This window comes from Callorhinus ursinus, unplaced genomic scaffold (genome assembly GCF_003265705.2).
Source record: "Callorhinus ursinus isolate GAN/ISIS: 27379988/994484 unplaced genomic scaffold, GSC_fseal_2.0 scaffold6, whole genome shotgun sequence".
Lineage (NCBI taxonomy): Eukaryota > Metazoa > Chordata > Mammalia > Carnivora > Otariidae > Callorhinus > Callorhinus ursinus.
The window spans coordinates 45,643,305-45,666,987 of NW_027397068.1; the positions used below are offsets into that span (position 1 = coordinate 45,643,305).

Sequence of the window (23,683 nt, forward strand, 5' to 3'; positions counted from 1 at the left end):
AACGGGAGTATAAATTGCTACCATCTTTTTGAATGAAAAGTTATTATTAAACAATGGCTAGCATTAGTTAGTACTTTCTATATGCCAGAAACTATGCTAAGTTATTTATATATAATTTTATTACTATGTGTCAGGTGTCTTAAAAGTGTTAATTTTCTTGACCTAGTATTTTTACATCTAGGAACCTATAGTAATAATTAATGATCCGTATAAAGCATTAGGTACTAGGATGTTTGCTACAACATTATATAGCATGGAATCTGAAACAAATGTCCGACAATAAAGAATGCTTAGATAAAGTTACATGATGGGATAATTATGCACTCATTGAAATCATGTTTGCAAAGAATATCTAATAAAATTGGAAAATGGTCTCCATGCAGCATTAAGCAAAATTAAAGTAGGATGCAAAATAACATATAAGGTATCTTCTATGTTACAATAAACCTGCATTTTTATAAAAAAGACTTTGGGGAATACAGTGAAACATTAGTTATGGTTTTATCTGGGTGACAGGAATTCTGAATGACTTTAGTAAATCTTTTAACATTCGTTTTTGCAGTTTCCAAATTTTCCACAAGTACACATTAATTTATAATTAGAAAAATAGCTTAAGAAATATCCTGACAATATAATTCCTGGCTTCTCTATAGTAAGATTCCCTTCACTTGTCTCCCTGCCCAACTACCTTGTCAATGGGACCTCCTGCTTATCTGATAATTTCTTTGAGGTAATTTTTGGATCTCCAGTTTAGATCAATCTTCTTCTGGACTTTGAGTACTTAGTTTCCTTCCTCTGAAGAAACCACTCCCCATAGTAGACTGTTGATTGTGGCACCTCCCTTTGGTGAAGGGATCCTCCAGGAAAACTATCCCGTTCTATATTTAGTTACTCACTGACACCCTGGCTAGCTTCATGCTTTACTGGTGGTACTCTGATGGGACTTCTGGGGATATAATGAGTGTCTTGAAAGGTACTTGAAATCATGGGATATCAACAGGGGAAGTCTAGTAGTCCTCTGTTCTCAGAGGAATGGTTATATCTCTACACATCTACCGATCTGTTTTGAAGACTTGACTGGCAAAACAGCATACAAGAAAGTTTTTATAAAAGTCCCTAAGACTCCTGAGTCAGTTAAAGATAAGAGACTTCTCAGATTAAAAGTCAGTGGTGAAAATAGAGCTACCATATGATCCAGCAATTGCACTACTGGGTATTTACCCCAAAGATACAAATGTAGGGATCCGAAGGGGTACGTGCACCCTGATGTTTATAGCGGCAATGTCCACAGTAGCCAAACTGTGGAAAGAGCCAAGATGTCCATCGACAGATGAATGGATAAAGAAGATGTGGTATATATACACAATGGAATATTATGCAGCTATCAAAAGGGATGAAATCTTGCCATTTGCAATGACGTGGATGGAACTGGAGGGTATTATGCTGAGCACAATAAGTCAATCAGAGAAAGACATGTATCATATGACCTCACTGATATGAAGAATTCTTAATCTCAGGAAACAAACTGAGGGTTGTTGGAGTGGTGGGGGGTGGGAGGGATGGGGTGGCTGGGTGATAGACATTGGGGAAGGTATGTGCTATGGTGAGCACCATGAATTGTGCAAGACTGTTGAATCACAGACCTGTACCTCTGAAACAAAGAATACATTATATGTCAATAAAAAAAAAAAAAAAGGAAAGGAAAAAACAAGGGGGGGGGACATCAGAGGGGGAGATGAACCATGAGAGACTATGGACTCTGAGAAACAAACTGAGGGTTCTAGAGGGGAGGGGGATGGGGGAATGGGTTAGCCTGGTGATGGGTATAAAAGAAGGCACATACTGCATGGAGCACGGGGTGTTATATGCAAACAATCATGGAACACTACATCAAAAACTAATGATGTAATGTATGGTGATTAACATAACATAATAATAAAAAAATAATAAATGTTAAAAAAAAGTCAGTGGCTGTTACAGATCTTGGAGCATTATGGGGGCTCAAGGAATACATGATGAAGGAAGGAACACAGAGGAAGATAAAGATAGCCTTTACTATAATAAATATTTTTATTATTGGAAAATATATTGTTTTTCAGAGGATAGGATGTAGGGCAGACATATGAAGAAGGTAGGGAAATCACTCTGGGGTAGGGAAAGTTTAGGGACAGTGTCCTTCCTTGGGATAAATACTCCAGATTGATAAGGGAAAATGTAGGCTGATATTATATAAGTGTACATAGAGATGTTTGATATCAACTCTTCATTAAGAGAAATCATAAGCTGTTTCTTCTGAAGATCAAAAGAAGTAAAATTACTTATGACCCAGACCTTCTATGGCTGAGTGTAGCAGGCTGAAAGATGGTTACTGAAAGTTACCAATCCTAATCTCTGGAATTTGTAAATGTTACTTTATTTGAAAAAAAAAAAAAAAAGGATCTTTGTGGATGTGACTCAGTTAAGGGTCTTGAGATGGAGAGATTTCCCTGGATTATCCAGTGGGCCCCAAAATACCATTACAGAAATCCTTATAACTGTATAAGACAGAGGCAGAAGGAGATTGCATACAGACACGCCTAAAAGACATACAAAAGATGAGGTAATGTGAGCCTGGAGGCAAAGACTGGAGTGATGCCATCACAACCCAAGAAAATGCTTAGCGCCACCGGAAGGTGAAAGAGACAATGAAGGATAGCCCCCTGGAGGCTTTGGAGAGAACACAGTCCGGCTGACCCCTTGCTTTCAGACTTGTGGCCTTCAGAACTGTGAAAGAATATAGTCCTGTTGTCTTAGACCATTAAATGTGAGGTAATTTGCTGCACCCCTTGGAAATGAATACGTAAAATAATTCTTATTTTAATAAGAATTTATTTAATACTTATTTATGTATTTAATGAGAACAGTCTCATTACGAGTGGTTGGTGAGAAACCTGATTCTAAACGTTGTGCTTGTGATACGGTGAAAAGTAAAATCAATTCTGAAGAGCAGCTAGGCAGTGGTGGCAAGGATCTGAGTACAATGCAGCAATGGTGTCAGCTCTTGCAAGAGGACCGGAGAGTGAAAGGAAGGGAGAATAAGAGGGAAAGGGTCTCCTTCCTGAGTGCCCCGGTCTCTCTCTTATTTGAAACATTAAATCTAACCACCTAGGTGAGCTGGAAATTGCTCTAGTTACAATACCAGGGGTGGGGGTGGGGTGGGAACTGGAGCCTGATACTCCGTGGGTTATTTACCCAAATCTTGAATTATTTTTCAAAAATTTCATGGCTGGGTAAATAGAATCTATGCTATCATTTATCACCATGGGAGCCCATGGGAGCCCATGGAAGGGAAGTTGCCAGACTCATCTTTCTGGAGTTGGAGAACAGTCCTTTTTAAGGAAATGGTTTGAATTACTTGTTTAAAAACAAAACAAAACAAAGAGAACTGTGGCTTCAAAACTCAAACTTGATCCACTCCAAAGCATTCTTTCCTCAAAACTACCTTGGGGTTGCCAGACCTAGTAAATTTACATTTGATAGACAAATAGAGAAGTTTTCCTTGTTACACAAAGGCAACATTATAATCTAGCTGTCAGGCCTCAGTTCCATCCCTGCAGGGAGATGTGGGACAGATGAAGATAACTCAGGGAATCCACCTGCCCCCACAGTCTCAGGGAGCCTCCCTCAGTTCGTTGAAATCCCAAACGCTTATCACAAAAGCGAGAGAAATTTGATAAGAACCTGGCAGTGGTGACCAGACTTACCCTTGCTAGAACAAGAAAGTGATATGCAGAGATTGACATACTCTTAAAACGATCAAAAGAGTAAATGCAAAGGTTTTCTTTTCAGAGGTTCACGTCACACTGAGTTTGGTCAGATAGTGCGAGGGGCCCAGTTAAGTCACTTGTTGGAGTATGTAAAATAAGTTGGGAAAGAAAGGGCAAGATTGAAAAGAATGGGGTATTTATTTACTGAAAGGACCAATGAAATCAATCCCTTCTCTGTGTGAAAGGAGGAAGGGAGGGTACTCTGCTAGGTATTTAAAATGTGTGGACTCAGGATTATTTCTAGAGGGCACTTAGTAGATACCATGGCATGCATGGAAGGTGATAGAATTATGTCAACTATCCCAAAGTAATGGGCTAAGAAATCAATATTGACATTTGTTAATGAAAGTAATACAAAGCATTATTTAGAAATAAGGTGGCAAGAGCTGTAATCAAGGCATAGAACATGGAGGGGGACTTTTTTTTTTTTAAGATTTTATTCATTCATGAGAGACACAGAGAGAGGCTGAGGGAGAAGCAGGCTTCCTGCAGAGCAGGGACTCGATCCCAGGACCCTGGGATCATGACCTGAGCCTAAGGCAGACACTTAACCGACTGAGCCACCCAGGCGTCCCCATGGAGGGTGACATTGCCAGGCTCTACTCCTTGGAGTCAGCCACAGTCAACAGCTTGGTATACAAAACTGTAGAAGTTAGAGTTGATAAATTTGAAAATGTCATCCAGCCTACCCCCTTATTTTATAGTGGAGGAAAATGAGGCACAAACAAAGCTACTGGGTTGTTGAAGTTTGCGTAGCTGATTAGAGAAAGATCTTGGTTTGTTCCTATGTCACCTAGAGATACAAATGCTTTTTATTCAGCTGATTGTTCTCTTGAGCTACCAGGACACACATCGTAGATATTCTAAACCTTCTACTAGGTTGACTCAAACAAAGCAAAGAAAGAAATTTAAAAACAACAAAACAAAACAAAAAAGCTAAAAAAAATCTTGGGACAGCTGAAGAGAGTTCCTAAGGTAACCAAATGAAGAGGTATTTTGTGATTGAATCATCAGTCTCAGTAATTGAAGAGGGTTCTATTCTTATTTTCAAACTAGAGGAAAAACATAATAGAGTATATGCCAATCTCCAGAACTTTCTTTGTGTGATGCAGAAGTGTATTTTAAGCTTTTTTCTCTAGGAAATCAGCCTCCAGTCTCTGCATCATTTTGGCTGGTTTCTACAATCCTGCTCATCTATCTTCTGCAGTATCCCCAAAGCTGCTTATTTTATGGCAAATAATGCAAAAGAATTTTTGAATTTTCTCTGAGATATCCAAAATTTTACTAAGTGCTGATGCTTTTTCCTCAAAAACAATCTTCATGACCATTCCTTTCTCTATTTCTATATCTTATAAAGACCATACTTAATACTTAACCTTTCCTAGGGAGATTGTTTTCAGTACTCTGAAAATCAATCCCAGAAAATTGATTAAATCATTTACATATTCTTAGTCTGCACCAACAATCCTTTCTCTCTTAACTAGGTTTCCATTTTTTCCATGATTTTATGATTTTTCAGTCTTTCAATGTAGTAGAGCAGAAATACGGTCTGCACAGCTTTCCCCCTTATAGTGCCTATTATAGTTTTCAAAATGCCGAGGAAATTGTATATGAATGATATTCTAAAATATGTGTATTCATAGTGTGAATACATGTTTATTTGTATATGTACATAAACAATGATAAATATGTAATTCACACATTTTTGAATAGGAAAGAAACTTGGACTTTGAGCCATATAAATTTGGGATCAAGTGTTGGTTCTTCCACTTGCTGTGTGATCTTGGGCAAGTCACTAAGCTCCTGCACCTTATCTTCCTCATTTGAAACATGAAGATAATAATGACTCTCTTGAAGCATTATTGCCAGAATTAAATATGTTAAAGAAATAAAGGGTATGATACAATGTCTGGTATCTGGTGGGTGTCAGCAAATGGAGATTAGCATTATTTTCTCATAAATCACATTATGTTTTCAAGAAATTAAACATTATTGCCTGAAAATATCCAGGCAATTTCTCTACCAATGTCTGTCCTTTAGAAAACGCTGCTGCCTTGAAGATCATTCACAGTTGTAGCTTATGGAGTCATTCTCAAACTTACGTTTTCTCCTCTGCTTCCACTCTAACAAAAATAGCTGCTCTGCTATTATCACTTTCTGGCTCTTCTACTTGTTCATGCATTGTTTCAGATGGACTGTAATATGTTCTAGAACCATCAGAGGGATTCTGTGCTCTGCAGTTGCTTTAGAATCAGCTTCTCCCACAATTGGTTGTCACTTGCAACATTTGTTATCAGTTGACCAAAATGCTCAGTTGAACATAGATTAGGTTGTCATGCCTCTGGTGTGTCTGAGGTTCAGAACTTTTTACTGGACACATTCTCTTGTACTTGATGCTAAGAGGACCATGTCAATAGTAGAACTTATCTGGAAGCTGAATATGATGTTACAGATAGAGTTAGGTGTCACATTATGTAGTGGGCAGTAGTGTTGCCTGATAGAACATGTTTAACTTTGTGCCAAAAGCACATTGGGTTCACTATAGCTGTCTAGCTCTTCACATATCAGTAAGTCATTTGCTAGCATGCTAAAAATGTAGCAAGAGCCCAGGATTATTTTTAGTTGGAAAAGCTTCATTTACTTCTTATAGGCTAAATAGATCTTTAATGAATAACTTCTGTAATTTAACCTTGTTTTTAACAGATGAAAAAGGAATAAATATTCAGTGATTTGAATGATGGGTTCTCTGTAACAATGAAATATTTAAATGCTCTTACCAGGAGCATTAATGGACCATAACGTTTCTTTTGACAACAAGTATTTTCTATTAAGTGAGAGTAATCTTCTTTAAGCTGAACATAAAATCGCAAACATAGAGAGCTTCATTTTGAACTTTTTATTACTTTGAAGTGAGCTTTTATTCAGGTTGCTCTCGGAGGTGTTTTCCTTAACTGTTACATGCATAAAGATCTCTTTTAAATCAGCAATAGTTTCGTGATTAACTTAGAAACAAAACCCTAAATTTTAGTCACTGGCATGAAATGTTTCTTGGAGTAGGAAACTGGAATTTGTTTTCCTCTAGCAGTAACTCATTCATCATGTAATGCCCTCTGATATTAAATGTCATATTTTCAGTAATCTAAAATGATGGCGCCTGGGTGGCTCAGTTGGTTAAGCGACTGCCTTCAGCTCAGGTCATGATCCTGGAGTTCCGGGATCAAGTCCCGCATCGGGCTCCCCGCTCAGTGGGGAGTCTGCTTCTCCCTCTGACCCTCCCACCCCTCATGCTCTCTCTCAAATAAATAAATAAAATCTTTAAAAAATAATAAAATGATGCATAATTTACAAAATATTTCAATTCTCTTGCTATAACACCAAGTATGGTAGGCTGTATATAGTAACATGAGCCCACTGGTAATGAATTTGATGAGATTAATTGAAACCCGAGTGCGATCTGCCTGTGGAGATTATCCTGACTTGGAGTAAGAACCCAATTCATTCAACTCAAGCTTTGAGAGTTCATGCTCATGTGATGAACTACTTTTGTCCAATTCCTATCAAAAAGTGTATAACCAAAATAAAATGTTTTTGAATAATTTCTTATAGTAAATTAAGATATTCTATTTCCCATATAAGTAGCCCTTTTAGTAGATCATTACATAGCAAAAACACTGATCTATGGCTTCACCAGAAGGGTGGTTTTTGTTGTTTATTTCCTTGTGTTTTAATTTTCTAAAGGATTAATTCTCAGTCATTTTTTTGGACATATCAAACTTGTGGTATTTTCCTGTATTGTAGATTTCAGTCAGAAGATCAGAATTCTCTCTAGATATTCAAATAGGGGTTTGGCCCAGGAATTACAGGCATAAGTATTGTTAGGGCTGGGGAGTGAAAGTAAGGGAAGCCAACTTGCTGGTCTCCGTGGCCAGTAGACCTAGAGAGGATTCTCAAGAGTTCATCTGTATGTTAATGTGAATCTTAAGACTCTCCAAAAAGCGGCTACTAATGTTTCCATTACCTGAGGCACCCAAAGTGGATGATTTGGAAGTCGTCACTATGTCTCATGTCTATCTGCTCATATTTTCTTAATTGCTGTCAGAAAAGAATGCTAATTTCTTCTCTGTTACTTTCTGCATCTTAATGCTTGCTCACCATTTGCAGGCTAACCCGGAACCATCCAGTTAAAGGGGGTCTTGAGTCTTGGAAATGGGGTTTCACGTTCTCCTTTGAAGCAGACTGGAAGATAAAATACTATCTTAGATGGGGCTGCTATAACAAAAATACCATGGACTTGGTGACTCAAACTGCAAACATTGATTTCTCACAGTTTTGGAGGCTGGGAAGTCCAAGAATAAGGTGCTGGCAGAGCCAGTGTTTGGTGAGTGAGCTTTCCCTGGTTTCCAGATAGTTATCTCCATGCTGTGTCCTTACATGACAGGGAGACAGCTCTTATGTCTCTGACTCTTTTTATAAGGTCCCTACTTTCATAACCTAATCTAATCCCAATTCTTTCCCAAAGGCTGTATCTTCAAATACTATCACATTGCAGATTAGGATTTCCAACATACAAATTTTGGGTAGACACAAATGTTCAGTCCATAGCAAACAGGCACAGGGGTGATGCGAAGTTGAACACAAACCTGACTTAGTTCACCCTTTGTCACCTCTGCATCCACTTATACATTTCTACCCATATTTTACCTTCAAAAATAACAGCCACCCAACCTCAGCCTTCCACATGATATGAATGAAGTAAGTCTGCATTATGTAGCCACATATACATATGGCCATACACAACTCACCCTTTTATGAAAAGGGTAGACTCAAAATTCTATGAATCACTGTATCTCTGGGTCATGTCCATTCTTTTTCAAACTTGGTTTGAATTTTCCTTTGATCTCATAACTTTATTCTGAACTCTAAGGTTAATCTCTACTACTGCACTTTATATTAGAAGAAGTGGAAGGCTGGAAAATAAACTGGTTGAAATACACAAATATATATATCATAAAGCAGAAAAGGAAATGAGCTTAGTTTCTACATGCCTTATTTCTGCAAGTGAATAAGAAGCCATAGCTGGTATTTATGATTTTCTTTTCTCACTATCCATTCCATTTTCCCTCAGTAAGCACCTTAGCTGGTCATGGTTCTTTACCTGATGCAGGGATGCAACACTTATTTTTCAAAGGGCTGGAGTAATTAGTGGCCCTGTTTATTTGGGTTGCTCCATTGTTTTATTAACTATTTCCACTGGACCTATGAGTACTAAGATGCAACCCGAAGGATTCCTTGAATCCTTTTTGCCTTCAGTATATAGCAGCAACTCTATTTATCCTTGATAATTGGGATAAATCACTCCAGTTAGTACAGCAAACCCTTCTTTGCCTATTGACTTAGTGGTGTGAAGAGTTCAAAGTGACAGAGGATAGTTTAAACTTCAAGTTCAGTGGAATCATTGTTAGGTCCACTAGAGCCAATGATGGAAAATAGGAAGGAAATATTTTGTGATTGGGTTCCTAAGGATAACAGTGAGAGGAACCACTCCCATTCCCACTTCTTGGTCCTTGACCCATGTCTTCCAGTTATAATAAAAATAGCACAATATCGGTTGCTGGTTCAAAACATACTCAGAATCTTGCAGGAAAGCACTTAGCTGGTCCAGGTATTATTAGTCAGCACCCTAACTGGGTCTTTACTAGGGTATTCCACTGTTGTATCAGACAAAGAACCTTGAAGTGATGTGGTACATGATAAGATGAATAAATTCCATGGGGTTGAACATTTCCCCATTCTTTGCTGGTAAACATGTTCTATGGTCTGAAGCAAAGTTTGGTGGGATTCGGGATAGAGAATCAGAAATTCCATTAGCCTTTGGGTAGTGGTGGTTCAAAGCAGCACAGATAGCAAAGGCATATCCATATGTATTGCATTTATTCCTATGAAACATGTTGCTTTCTCTTCATAGAGGTGGAGTGGTCATCCTGGCTAGTTGATCCCCTTGGGTATAATGTCATAAAAGGAAATCAACATCAGACTCAGCTTATGGCATGCTAGATATTTAGCAATAATGGTAGCCAGAATAGTCTTGTTGAAGGTAAGACCATGTTTTTAAACCCATGCATAGCCTCTATCCCTGATGCTTGACTATTTTGTTCATGAGCCCACTGACAAGCTAGAGTGGCTGGGGAAAGAGAGTGGCTAATATCCACTCCACAGAAAGTGTTATCTTCTTCACTATCAGTGAAGTGAAGAAGAATTATTGAGAAAATTCTTCACAGTTGTTGTCTTTTTGTGAACACTTACTTGGGATACAAATAATTTCATTTTTACCCATTTCCAAAAGTTTACCACTTTTTATTCTGATCTTGCTATCAATCCATTATTGTTTCTTTCAAAGTGTAGATCAGTGGGAAAACTGTTATCCATTTTCCATGATATAGATCTGTCATCTCAAGAAAAAGTAAGAAATCGAATGCATTAATTTATATACAAAATGCATCCATTTTTGGGTAATTTGGTATATAATTTGATGAATTTTAGCAAATGTGTATATTATAACCTCCACAAAACCCAAAATATAGAACATTTCCTTCATTCAGAAAGTAACCTTGTGCCTCTTCACAATCAATAACTCCACTTATTCCTTTCCCCAAATACTGATTTGTTTTCCATCACTATGAATTAGTTTTGACTATTCTAGAATTTCATATCAATGAAATCATGCAGTCAGTATAAATCTTCAGTGTCTTGTTTCATTTCATTCTATAGTATTTCTGAAATCCATGCATGTTGCTGCATGTATCAGTAGTTGGTTCTGTTTTACTGCTGAGTAATATTCGATTCTATGAATATACCTTAACTTCTTTACCCATCACCATGATGGGTTTTATAAACACTTGTTATTCATTCTCATGGGTAAATACTTATGAATGGAATTAATGACTCAAATGTCAAGTGTATAGTTCACCTTATAAGAAACTCTCAAAATGTTTTCCAAATGGTTGTAGAATTTTCATTCCTACCAGCAATATATGAGAGTTACCATTGCTACATATTCTTGCCAATACTATCTATTGTCTGACTTTTTAATTTTAGCAATTTCTATTGGGCACTGATTGGTTTTAAGTTGCATTTCCTGTTGATTAGTGATTTTTATTACTTTTTAAAAGATTTTTATTTATTTTAGAGTGAGCGCGTGAGTGAGGGGGAGGAGCAGAGGGAGAGGGAGAATCAGACTCCATGCTGAGCACGGAGCCCGACATAGGGCTCGATCCCACAACTCTGAGATCATGACCTGAGCCGAAATCAAGAGTCAGATGTTTAACCAACTGAGCAGCCATGCGCACCTGATTGTGATTTTTCAAATGCTTATTGGTAACTTATATATCTTGTTTTGTAAAGCATGAATTCAAATATTTTGCTCATTTATAATTTTGTTATTTTTCTTATTATTGAATTGTAAGTTGTCTTTATATATTCTGGAAGCAAGTCCTTTGTCAGATATGTATATTTTGAACGTTTTCTCCTAGTCTGTGGCTTACCTTTTTGTTTTTGTAAAGGTCTCCCAAAGGGCCGTCACTTTTAATCTTGATGAAGTATAAATATCAATTTTTTACATTCTAGTTTTTTATGTACTACCTAAAAATAGTACACAGAAGTGATAAAAATAGTACTCCAAGTTCACAAAGACTTTCTCATGTGTTATCCTAGAGTTTTATAGTCTTAACTTTTACACTTCGGACTATGATCTATTTCAAGTTAATTTTTATGTATGATATGAGGTAAGGGTTGAGGCTTATTTGTACATCATAGTCTTCATCTCCAGTTTGGTTTAGGTATTTTTCATATTACCCATATCTCCGTTTAAAATGCTCAATCTTTCCTGTAGTCATTTGAACATGTGGGACATATTACAACACATAGTTGTAATAACTGTTTTAATGTCCTTGTTTACAAATTCTGTCATCTTTATAATTTTGGGTCAGTTTTGATATTTTTCTCCTCATTATGAGTCTTGTTTTCCTGTTCTTTTTATTTTTGGAGAACAGATTTTGTGAATTTTACTGTGTTGAGTGCTAGACATTTTTGTATTACCATAAATGTTTTTGAGCTTTGTTCTAAGACATATTAAGTTACGTGGAAACAAATTGGTTCTTTTAGGTCTTGAGTTTAATCTTTGTAGGGGAATCAGAGCCACATGACTAAGGAAAAACCATTATGTGTATTCTGCCCAATGCCCTATTTTCCACTGTGGCTTGTGAGAGAAGAACTATTCCTGGCCATGTGAGAACCTAGTGACTTTACCCCACAGATCCTTTTGGGTTGTTCTGTTTCCTCACAGATATGTTCTCACCAGGACTCAGCCAAGGACTTGAGGGAAGGGAGATCCTCTGAAGATTACTGAACATCTCTCTGGGTGCAACTCTCTCCACTATGGCACACTGACCAGCAATATGTAGCCTTCTCCAAAGAGACCTGAGGAGTTTGTCAAGGATTAGAGTACACTTGTTCTGAAATGATGGGAGATGAAATGCTGTTGTGGCTATCCAGTCAGTTTTAGGGCATCATTTCTTATGCAGGGGAGAAAATTCATGTCAGCTGACTAGAAGTTCTCTCCCCTGGACGTGCTAGAGACTCCCTGTGACTCTAGTCCTCAGTCTCCTTTGCCTTTGCTCCATGCTGACATACTTTGCTTGATGAACCCTCTTTTTTTAGTGATAATTTTATAGCTCTCTTTGTCTTAGTCACATTGCTGTCTTCTAAGTAGTCATCTGACTTGGGGTTTCCAGAACTCTTTACACACATATACTGATAGTCACATGAGTCATTCTCATAAATGAGTAATTCAGTAATTATGTGTTGATTTTTAATAGTTTTACTTTCAGAGATCAATTCCATTGTAAAGATTGTGACTACAATTATTGTGAATTAAGAATCTTGGAACATATTCCTAATTAAAAAAAGTCTTTGCTAGGGCCTTCTATCTAAATTTGTATGAATTCATTTATGATCTAGATTTTTTTGGGGGAAGTATCATTTATTTGTTAACATTTCCTGGTTTGCTCTTTCCCTTTTTGTTTCAGTTATATTTTATTTTATTTTAATTTTTTTAAAGATTTTATTTATTTATTTGGCAGACAGAGAGAGACAGCAAGAGAGGGAACATAAGCAGGAGGAGTGGGAGAGGGAGAAGCTGACTCCCCGCTGAGCAGGGAGCCCAATGCGGGACTCAATCCCAGGACCCTGGGATCATGACCTGAGCTGAAGACTGACACTTAATGACTGAGCCACCCAGGCACCTCTCAGTTATATTTTATTATTTACAAAATTTAAGTTCTTATATAGTAAAAGTTATTAATCTTTACATTTATTTTTCCTTCTCTCACTTCAATGCAAATGAATGAATTAATCTCTAATCTAGAGACCTGATAATCATTAGATACTATTTTCTGCTAGATTGGTGAATATTTATATTTGCAGACATTTTAGAGTGCTGTCTCATGTTGCATATTTCTCTCCTTATAATGAAGCCAGTTCCTTCCTTCCTGGCTGCCCCCACCCCACCATTTGGCTAATCTATAACATCATTGGGATGGGTCCATGAGAGCCATGTTGGTACAATATGATTCTTTCTTTTTGATGATGGTTTATTGTAACACAGTGGCCATCTGAATCAAGACAATCTAATTGGCATTATTTTCCTGGGATTTTAAATATGGGCTCTAAAATAAAATTGGAAACAAGGGGAACCACTTGAATGGATATAATGCATTCTTAGGATGCTGTAAAACGGACATCTTTCTTCATTGTGTCTCTGAGGTCTTCAGTGAAAAATGGATGGATGAAGTTAGTGCTTAGTGAGAAGAAAGGGGAGAGGAGAAGAAAGGGAATTTTCTGGGTTTTTGATGTCTTCCACTTTTCTATTTCAGTTTTTCTCTAAAGCAAACCTACATTTCTGTCCTTAGGCATTAATGAAATATAGCTATATCTTTGTAATAAATTCTCTTTCTCATTTTCTTGCTTTATCTAGCTAAATTTAATTTATAGTGCTAATAACCTGAGTTCCAACTAATAAACTTTTCAACTTTTTTTCCAGTAATAATTTTGATATAAGCTTTCAGATGTGTTATCCAACATCCACCCTAAGAATAGAAGCTGTGTAAACTATATGCCATCTTCTGGGCAGCATATGAAGGCAGTTTGCAGAGGAAGGAAGCTAAGGTCAAGTCAGAGCCTGGTTATGAAGAAATCTATCAGAGTCTATAATTTATAAGAAGAATAAGATTATCCTTGAGCCAAGTTAAAAAAAGAAAAATACCAAAAAACCCCCAAAACTTCTGTGTGGGTAGTTTAAGTACCAAGACCCTAGAGATGGAGAAGGGACAGAAGCAAAATGCAAGGGTAATAAGAGAAGACTGGAAGTAGCATTTAGTAAAATGAAGTAATCCATGCAGAATCAATCTAGGATGAATCTCAAGGATACAGAATTTAGTTAACCACTTATTTTTTTCACTGAGCAGCTATGAATGCATAAGACATTGGATATATAGCACAAACCAAGGCAGATAATGCCCTTTCCTTATGGATCTCATATTCCTGTGGGGATGAAGAGGAAGATCTTAAATAATTAACTACTTAATTATTTAATTCATTGTTATTGTGATGAGTGCTATTCAGAGAACCATTGAGAGAAGGAATTTGACTAGGTCTGCATGATATGAAATGATATTTTGAGGAACTAAAATAAAGTGTTTTTGTATATATTTTCTAAGCCAGATGCTAAAGTGCCAGACTTGTTCCAATGGGCCTGCGGATTAAAAAAAAAAAAAAAAAATCACTTTATAATTACTTGTGACAAAAAAGTGGCAGAAATGTAAAAGTGGATGAGTATAAATTTCTGAATTCTTTTTTTGTGCCTTTGACATTAATTTTCTTCTTGAAATAAGTGTTAGTTTTATGACTTAAAATGCAGAGAATAATACACTTTATCTAGTTTTGTCAGAAGCAAGTAGTGAATGCAAAGACTTATCCTGCCTTAGAAATCTACCATTCTAAGTGGAAAGGCTTTGACTATCAAATAAATACAATGCTGGTTACATATATTTCCTTACACTGTTTTAGTAAGACTTGTTTCTTTCTGCTGCGCAACTGACATTGCTCAGACTTCTCTCCAAAACATCAGGCATTGGAAAGAAAAAGAAGATAGGAGAACTAACCAGATTTTAAACATGAATTATGCATTATATTGTAGAGGAGTGGTTGGCGATTTTTGGCTGTTTCCTTATCCTTAGAAATCCATTCTTTTATTCACCAATCTAGTCATATCCAATCATATCTAGTCATATCTAACTCCAACAGAATAGAACTATTTTTCCTAAGGCCATGGACCTTTGGAGTTTGTGTTTAGGCTTCAAGGAGTCAGTGAAACTTATAAATTGTATACATAATTGCAAGTGAATTTTGGAGTGAGGATTGGGTAAGAAAAATGGGTCCATAATATTTACCAGTTTTAAGAGAAAGCAGTGAGTTGAAATTGTTAGGCAGCCATGCCCAAAAATCCTTGTTTGTCTCTGAAAACTCTATCCCACATTGATCTCATTCTGGAAGTGGTTCTGAAAGATGTAATGTGCTTAAACATAAACTGATGTTCATGCTACTTACTGGTTTGAGAAATGAATATCTTCTCTTGCAGGTCAGACAGAGTTCCTAGAGATATAGGTTTTATGTCTTTTGTAACTTCCTTAGCTTCTAGCACAGGGATTTAATTTTAAAGAGCAATTAAAATTCTTTTAAAAAACATAAATCCTTGCTCCTTAAAATTAAAAAAAAGGAATTTTTTAGTGAAAATTTATCTACCATCATATGTCTACATTTCTGTAATTTACAATTGTATTCAATTATTGTTTACAGGAATGTTTTTGTTGTAAAATTATCGATAAAAATATGTTTAGTTCAATGAAAAATATACATACAGTTAGTTGACTTTGTTATCACCCTGTATCATTGGGTTATTTTGAAAAGAGATCTTACAAATGTCAATCTTTTCCTATTATGCCTAAATTTAAAAAATGGTATAGTTAGTAAATTAAATAATACTATTTACTCAGTATATAGTAAACAGAATAGTAGCATCCCTGTGATACTCACCAGCTAATCCTCAAATCTGTCAATAAATCATGTTGGCATAATTTCACGGCAAGGGAGAAAGAGATTGCAGATAGAATTAAGTCTAATCATCAGGTAACTTTAGAATAAGGAAATTATTTGGGGTGCCTGGGTGGCTCAGTCAGTTAAGTGACCGACTCTTGATTTTAGCTTAGGTCATGATTTTGGGGTCCTGGGATCAAGAGGAGTTTGGGCTCACTGCTCAGCAGGGAGTCTGCTTCTCTTGTTCTACCTCTTCCTCTCCCCTCCCATGCGCATGTGAGTGCACACACACACACACACACACACACACACACACTCTAAAATAAATAAATAAATCTTAAAAAAATTAAAAAAATAATAAGGAAGTTATTCGATATTTTCAAGGTGGGTGCAGTGTAATCACAAAGGCCCTTAAATGTGGAAGAAGAAGGCAGAAGGATCAGAGTCAGAGTGATTTGATGTGAGAAACTCACTAGACTATCATTGGCTATGAAGATGGAAAGGGGCCATGAGCCAAGGAATGCCAGTGGCCCCTAAAAGTTGGCAAAGGCATGAAAATGGACTCTTCCCTAGAGCCTCCAGCTGGAATTCAGCCCTACTAACACCTTGATGTTAGCCCAGTGAGACCTATTTTGAACTTCTGACTTCCAAAACTGTAAGATAGTAAATTTGTATGGTTTTAAGCTATAAAATTAGTAATAATTTGCTACAGTAAGAACAGGAAACTTAATATACACTATCTGGCAGGAATAATATTAGCTTATGTTATTGTCTATATACTATGCAGAGAATAATTGGTTAAATACTTTATATACTTTTTTTTAAAGCTCTAACAACTTTATATATTAGACTTTTACAGCAGAGGGCAAAAGTAAGTTTTGTATGAAGATCTGACTCTAGAGCCTATGGTCTTAACCACTATGCTATACAATCTTCTTTTTATATATCATTGAATGAATAATTGAGATATGTAATGCCAACTCACGTATATACAGAGCACATATGAAGTGCTCAGAAAATGCTTGTGAATAATTCATATTATAATTAATAAATTGAATTTTCTATTAGAATCCAATTCTTAATGTTCTAAAGAGAAGTACTTTTGTCAATAGGATTTTCAGGAGGCTGGAATTATTCTACCTTCTTGGTCAGAGTTGTCAGTGGCTGGAGTAACTTTGAGCTTGACAATTTCTGTCTTAGCTGTTCATTACATCAATCATTTGAGAGATACTCAAACCTTTGAGAGCTCATTCTTATAATTTTGAGAAGAAGAAGATATATGAATCTCCTAAGCCTACCTTGGTGAATCATCTTAATCTGGGTGTTTCCCTCAAGGTGTTCCAAAAAGGCATTTTTTATAGTATGAGAAAGTGAAAGCATATCGAACATAAGGCCACGTTATAGATTCCCTACAGGTAAGCATCATATAAAACAAGCGATCCATTTTTTTCTTCAACTTTCCAAACTTGTTTTTATCCATTTGCTTGAAATGTTTTCTCTCTCACTCTATAAGTATGTTATGTGTAGTGCCTGATTTTCCCTATGGTATTTGCTTTCCATGAACTTCCTATTGATTTTCGGTTATGTGTATACAGCCCCGCATGAACATAAACTGCCAACACCAGACTTAAAGAAGTTCTGCACTGTAACTGTTTTATCTTGGTGACAGAGCACTACAACGTGAATATTTTCTATGCCCTCTTTTAAAAAAATGTATTTGAAGGCAGTTGTGACAGGTAGGGGCAAGTCTAACCAAGTGATGATGTTTATAAATTATAGTGGCAACAATTTGGCATGTGGGATGAAGGATGTTCATGTAAAAAGGACAGATTGGAATAGATAAAGATGAGCTGTTGAAAATGTAGCATTATGGAAGGTGAAGTACAGTATAAATCATGAATGAAAAGGTACACAGAGATGAGAAAAGTGAAGAGGAGTGGTAAGGAAGAAAGACATAGCAAGTTGAGATGACACCTAAAAGGGAACACAGTTCTGAGACAAGTGAAATTTTACCATTATTTTAACTTGAAATGATTAATCATGCCTTTCACATTTTAAAAGCATTCACATTTTTAATCTTTTGCCTGAGAATCTCAAACACAGTCACGATACTTTGAAATCAGAGAGATGGAGCTCTATGTTGGGCAAAATACTTAACTTCTTTATTAGTTTCAGTTCTATCATTTGTAAAATGGTGATAAATATTAACTCAGGGTCATTGAATGGCTTTTACCTTAGTAAAGAAACTGGAAAAGTGCCTATGAAACTTTTATATTCTTAAAACATAATAGAAACAACTAAGACTCATTGATATTGAAGCAGATTGAAACAAACAGTAAATGGCACAGAAAAGACTAGCCATAAATACAAGGGATTGAAATCATCAAGCAGAAAAGCACATGTGTTTTAATTTATTTCAATTATTTTAAAGGTTTTGACTAAAGTCCACAGTTCTGATTAAATGTATATCTCCGTTAGTAGGTATTAATAGAACAGAGGAAATAAGGAGATTGATGGTGCAGATGGGACTTTTTAAAGCTGTTGTGGAAATGATCTGAAGTTAAAAGACTGTAGTGAGATTCCTATATATTATAATCTCATGTTTCAAGAGTTTATGAATGTATCACTGCATTAAATTGAGGATTTTTTCTCTATCAAATCAATAACAAGTAATTTTCTAGAATTCCAAGATTGTATTTCACTTTTAGATAGTATTTTTATTTATTTATTTGAGAGAGAGTGGGAGAGAGACAGAGCATGAGAGGGGGAAGGGTCAGAGGGAGAAGCATACTCCCCGCTGAGCAGGGAGCCTGATGTGGGGCTCGATCCCAGGACCCTGGGATCATGACCTGAGCTGAAGGCAGACTCTCAACCCACTGAGCCACCCAGGCACCCTTTAGATAGTAGCTTTAGAAATGGAACCTAAATTATAAGAAAATTTTTATCACATTTCTAAAAAATGTTTACATAAGAGACCTGTATTGTATGAGAACATTTAAACAATATTCCTCTACATGACCGTGATGTCTCCTCTGAAGCTTCTTTCTTATTAAGCAGGGGGATAAAAAAATGTGGTTTTTTTAGAAGAAAGATAAGCTGCCTGTTTTTCTTAGCTTTACACTTTCTTTCTTGCATATCATTTGTATAAATAAGAATTTCTATTTATCTTTTGTTAATTATTTGAAACACTATTTTGTTTGAAGAGTTCAAGATTCTAAAGCAAGAAGCTTAGTTACTGAATATTTTATATTGATCTTGTTTTGTTTTTTTTTTTTCTTTCCATCAAAAGCACTTACAAATACTTCAAGTGTAGGAAATAACACTGATGTTTTTCTCCTTTGGACTGGTTGAGTTGGACCTGAGTGGGTTACTGGAATATAATTGACAGAATGACTTTTTCTTGCAGAACGACTTCTTGGACTGCTAACTAATTTGCAAAAACTTAATCAAATGTTCCTGGCCCAACTGCAAGCTTCAACTCAATTAAATATTCCTTATACAAATTCTTAAAAAAGGAAAAAGAGTGTCTATTGAATGCCTATTTACACATTCTTACCTTTCTCAGAAATACCCTCCTAGTTCAGACAAATATTGGCTCTTGATAAGCTACTTTATTTTGGTATATAAAGCCTTCTTCTGGACCATGGTTCAGTCTTGTAAATTACCATATTTTCCTGACTGGGGAGGAGGGAGACTAGGTTTCAAACTGTCTTGAAAGAGAAGATGTGGATGTACCACCAGCTGTGGTAGTCAAATTATATGATTAGGGTTTAGATCTTTTAAAAGGAACTTCCTTGGGGTGCCTGGGTGGCTCAGTCATTAAGTGTCTGCCTTTGGCTTAGGTCTTGATCCCAGGAAGGAAGCCTGCTTCTCCCTCTCCCACGCACCCCTGCTTGTGCCTTCTTTCGCTGTGTCTCTCCCTGTCAAATAAATAAATAAAATCTTTTTTTTTTAAAGGAACTTCCTCTAACAAGGCTTCTTAATGTGGCCTCTCCCACTGACTGATTCCCCTTCTCTAATACTGTTACATCAAAGAAGAGCACGGAGGAATTTGGAATTTGGGTGAGTTTTGTGTGCATTCAGAAAGGGTGCATAATTCTTTTTGGCTTATTTCCTCATAATCCAGTCAAAATTTGTATATGGTGGCATTGTTCTATTTGTTTATCTACTTTATCTTTCTTTGGGAAACAAGATTAAGAAATCAGAACATTCTGCTGAATTCTATTTACCAAATTTATCTTTGAATCATCCTAATTTAGAACGAAAATATTGTTACTCTTTGAACACAGCAATTTGGTATAGTTTTAGCTTCTATTTTCCAAGGTGAAGGTGAGAAAAACCAAAGAGGAAAATTCCCACTTGTAGCTAATTCATTTATCAACTGGAACTTCAAGGTTGTATCACCTACCCAAGGTTTAAGAAATATTCTCTATACTGACAAAAAATTCTCCTGATCTAGGTTTTGTTTCACATTGGCGTATCCCTGGGGCATCAGTTCTAGATTGGGAAAGCACACAGTTAAAGCAACTGAATTTATTCTTTTTAAACCAATCCTTGCCTTTTTAGTCACATAAACCTTGGTTCTCTCACTGTGTTCATAATTTCAGCCCTTTGTGTTAGAAATTTAAAGTGGGGGCACCTGGGTGGCTCAGTTGGTTAAGCGACTGCCTTTGGCCCAGGTCATGATCCTGGAGTCCCAGGCTCCCGGCTCAGTGGGGAGCCTGCTTCTCCCTCTGAACCTCTCCCCTCTCATGCTCTCTCTCTCTCTCTCTGTCAAATAAATAAATAAAACCTTTTAAATAAAAGAGAAATTTGAAGTGGGAGTGGGGACATTATAATACATCCAACTTTTTTTCGGTGCCTTCTATGTGGAAGCATGGTGACATGTGCAGCTAACACTGAACAAAAGTTTTTTTTTAAGATTTTATTTATTTATTTGACAGAGAGAGACAGTGAGAGAGGGAACACAAACGGGGGAGTGGGAAAGAGAGAAGCAGGCTTCCTGCCGAGCAGAGAGCCCAATGCAGGACTCCCCCGGGATCATGACCTGAGCTGAAGGCAGACACTTAACGACTGAGCCACCCAGGCGCCCCTGAACAAAAGTTTTAATGGGAGGAGAAACTAGTACAGAAATAGGGATGGAGTAATAGCACACATAGCCATCAGTCCCTCAAGTTGTATTTATATTTGCTTTGGTCAACAATTTCTGTGTTTTAGGCAGACCACTGATAATTTTAAGGTGGAGTAGAGAAGAAAGTAGAGATGATACAAAAAGAATATTGAGAAAGTTGATTGCAGAGTCAATGTGCAATAAATATTTGGCATGTTAACAATACAACCTTCATTACGAGCTTCAAAATGTAGACTCTACATTTTTATGGTAAAAAGAAGATGGCCCCGGGACTTGAGCGTGGAGAAAGATGTTCAGCAGGCTATTGACCCAGAGGGTAGCTTTTGCCTTAGTGTGTGCGTCACCATTATCAGGTCTGCCCTGCAGGCTTTCAGGCAGGGATTCCCGATCCATCACACATTAAGGATAGATCAGTCTCAAGCAGTGAACTCATTTTGACCAAACATACAGAAAATGTGTATAAAATTAGATTCATTAAGGCCACATTTTACAGAGTGTTCATTATTCATTGTTGAAGACTCTGGAAAGCATGGAATGCCTGCCTCCTAATTGCTTTCCCGTCCATCTGAGACTGCAGATATCAGTTGGAAGTTGCTACACGCTTCAGCTAAGGATGTTCTTTCAGATACTCTGCTTTCAACTCTCTACCTTTATTCCTCTTTGAACCTGTTTTCTCTCATCTGGTCTACTCTGCCCATTTTATGCCTCTTCCCAATTCCCCCTTTTTGGTGAATCTCTTTGATGTTTTGATCAGATGTCTGATTGGACATTCTTATCAACTTTTCCCTTGGATGTTGCTTTGCAAGTGACTAATTTTTTTTTCAAACCCTGCAGTACAATCCCTGTACCCATCTTGGGCTCTCTGGATACCATATCCTAGTACATAACCAGAGACTCAGGAGCCTACCTGACTGAAAAGGAGAGTTAGTTATGTAATGTGATGTTTAATGGCATCTGACAAAAAGAACCTGATACATCCATCTGCACAATAGGGATACAGCTGTTATTGGAATTGGATAGGTCACATCTTTAGGCCATAAATCCTTTCCTAAATAATACCTAGAAGAGCACTTCCATTATTTATCTCTGTAAGTAAGACACTTTTCCAGATTATGGTACTAATGATCCTCACCTCAGATGGACCTCCCCCCTCCTTTTTTTTGGTGTGGTAATACCGTCATTGTCAGAGCTGGTCAACTTTGGAGTTATTCTCTTTTTAGTTAACTTTCATCACTGTGCTTAAATCAGTTATGTTTTGGTTTATAGTTATTCTCAGGCGGCAGTTTTTTACTCTTATTTCTAATATCTTGATGGGGTACATCATTACTATTCCTATATACCACCCATAATAGAGTATACACTGGTAACTGAATATGGGTTCCATATATAGAAAACGCCATCTATATCCATTTCCTAAACAAATGATTGAGATTCCACTGTATGCCAAGCACTAAAACCATTCGTTAATGTACTAATTTATTCCTTTAAAGCATGCTGCACTTATTGAGCATGTACTACTGTATATTGGGAATTATGTTAAAAGCTTATTATTCCACAGAGAGCAAGTTGGACATAGTATCTACTCTCAAAGTGTTTATAGAACAGTTGGGAAATCAAGTGAATAAAATCACAATACTGCTGGTAAGAGAGAACACAGAGGAGGTAATAGGGTCTTATAAGAGAAATAATGCATAAATATAGTAGTTTTTACACTGTAAAATTTCGTGATGATGTAATTTGAACAAAACATACAAAGTGACCCAAATCAATGAAGTAGGAAATTAAAATATTAGCTAATAGTATGGGGGTGCCTGGGTAGCTCAGTCATTAGGCATCTGCCTTCGGCTCAGGTCATGATCCTGGGGGCCTGGGATCGAGCCCCACACCGGGCTCCCTGCTCTGCGGGAAGTCTGCTTCTCCCTCTCCCACTCCCTCTGCTTGTGTTCCCTCTCTCACTGTGTCTCTCTCTGTCAAATAAATAAAAATTTTTTAAAAAATAAATAAAATATTAGCTAATAGTAAAATAATTAAATAGTTTAAATCTTCTAATGCCATTTGCTGGGCTGGAAATTTTGCCACATCTTTATGAATGCAAGGAGAAAAAATAAGCTTAATTTAGGTTTGGTTCGCTAAGGAAAGGGAAACCAAATCTAGCAACAATCTGAGACATAGAAAATGAGTGAAGAATAAAGGTTACAAATTACCTTCTAACATTGATAAGTAAAGGTGGAAATGTGGAAATCAACAGAAGTTTGGCAGAAAGACAAATAGAAAAATTGTAAACTTTAAGAGAAAAACGAAGCCTAGATCTTCAGGAAACTAAGCCTTAAAGGGGAAAAGTTAATGTTAGAAAACCACACAAAAGCCTGAAAGCTTAGAATGTTCAGATCTCTAAAGAAATAAAGACACCATCATACAGATTTTATAGGGCATCTTATTTTCACAATAGCTGGTACTAAACATTTTTTTTTCCCAAAGAGAGTCTACCATATAACAACTAGTAAAACAGCAAGAACAACAGGTAAAATTGGATAAAAGACTCCATCTTCTAGCAGTCCAGGATTTTACCATGTAATTTGTCCTTAAGTTTTTTACTTAG

At 36.7% G+C, this 23,683-nt stretch overlaps 1 long non-coding RNA gene across 1 annotated transcript in view; it reads right to left on the minus strand.

The window, feature by feature from the left end:
• The window catches only part of LOC141372911 (uncharacterized), a 72,005-nt gene extending 66,012 nt beyond the window's left edge, over positions 1-5,993 (minus strand). The window contains exon 1 of the long non-coding RNA XR_012378430.1: positions 5,909-5,993. This is a non-coding gene — a long non-coding RNA (uncharacterized lncRNA). The remainder of the gene's footprint in view (positions 1-5,908) is intronic.
• Positions 5,994-23,683: the final 17,690 nt, after the last annotated feature.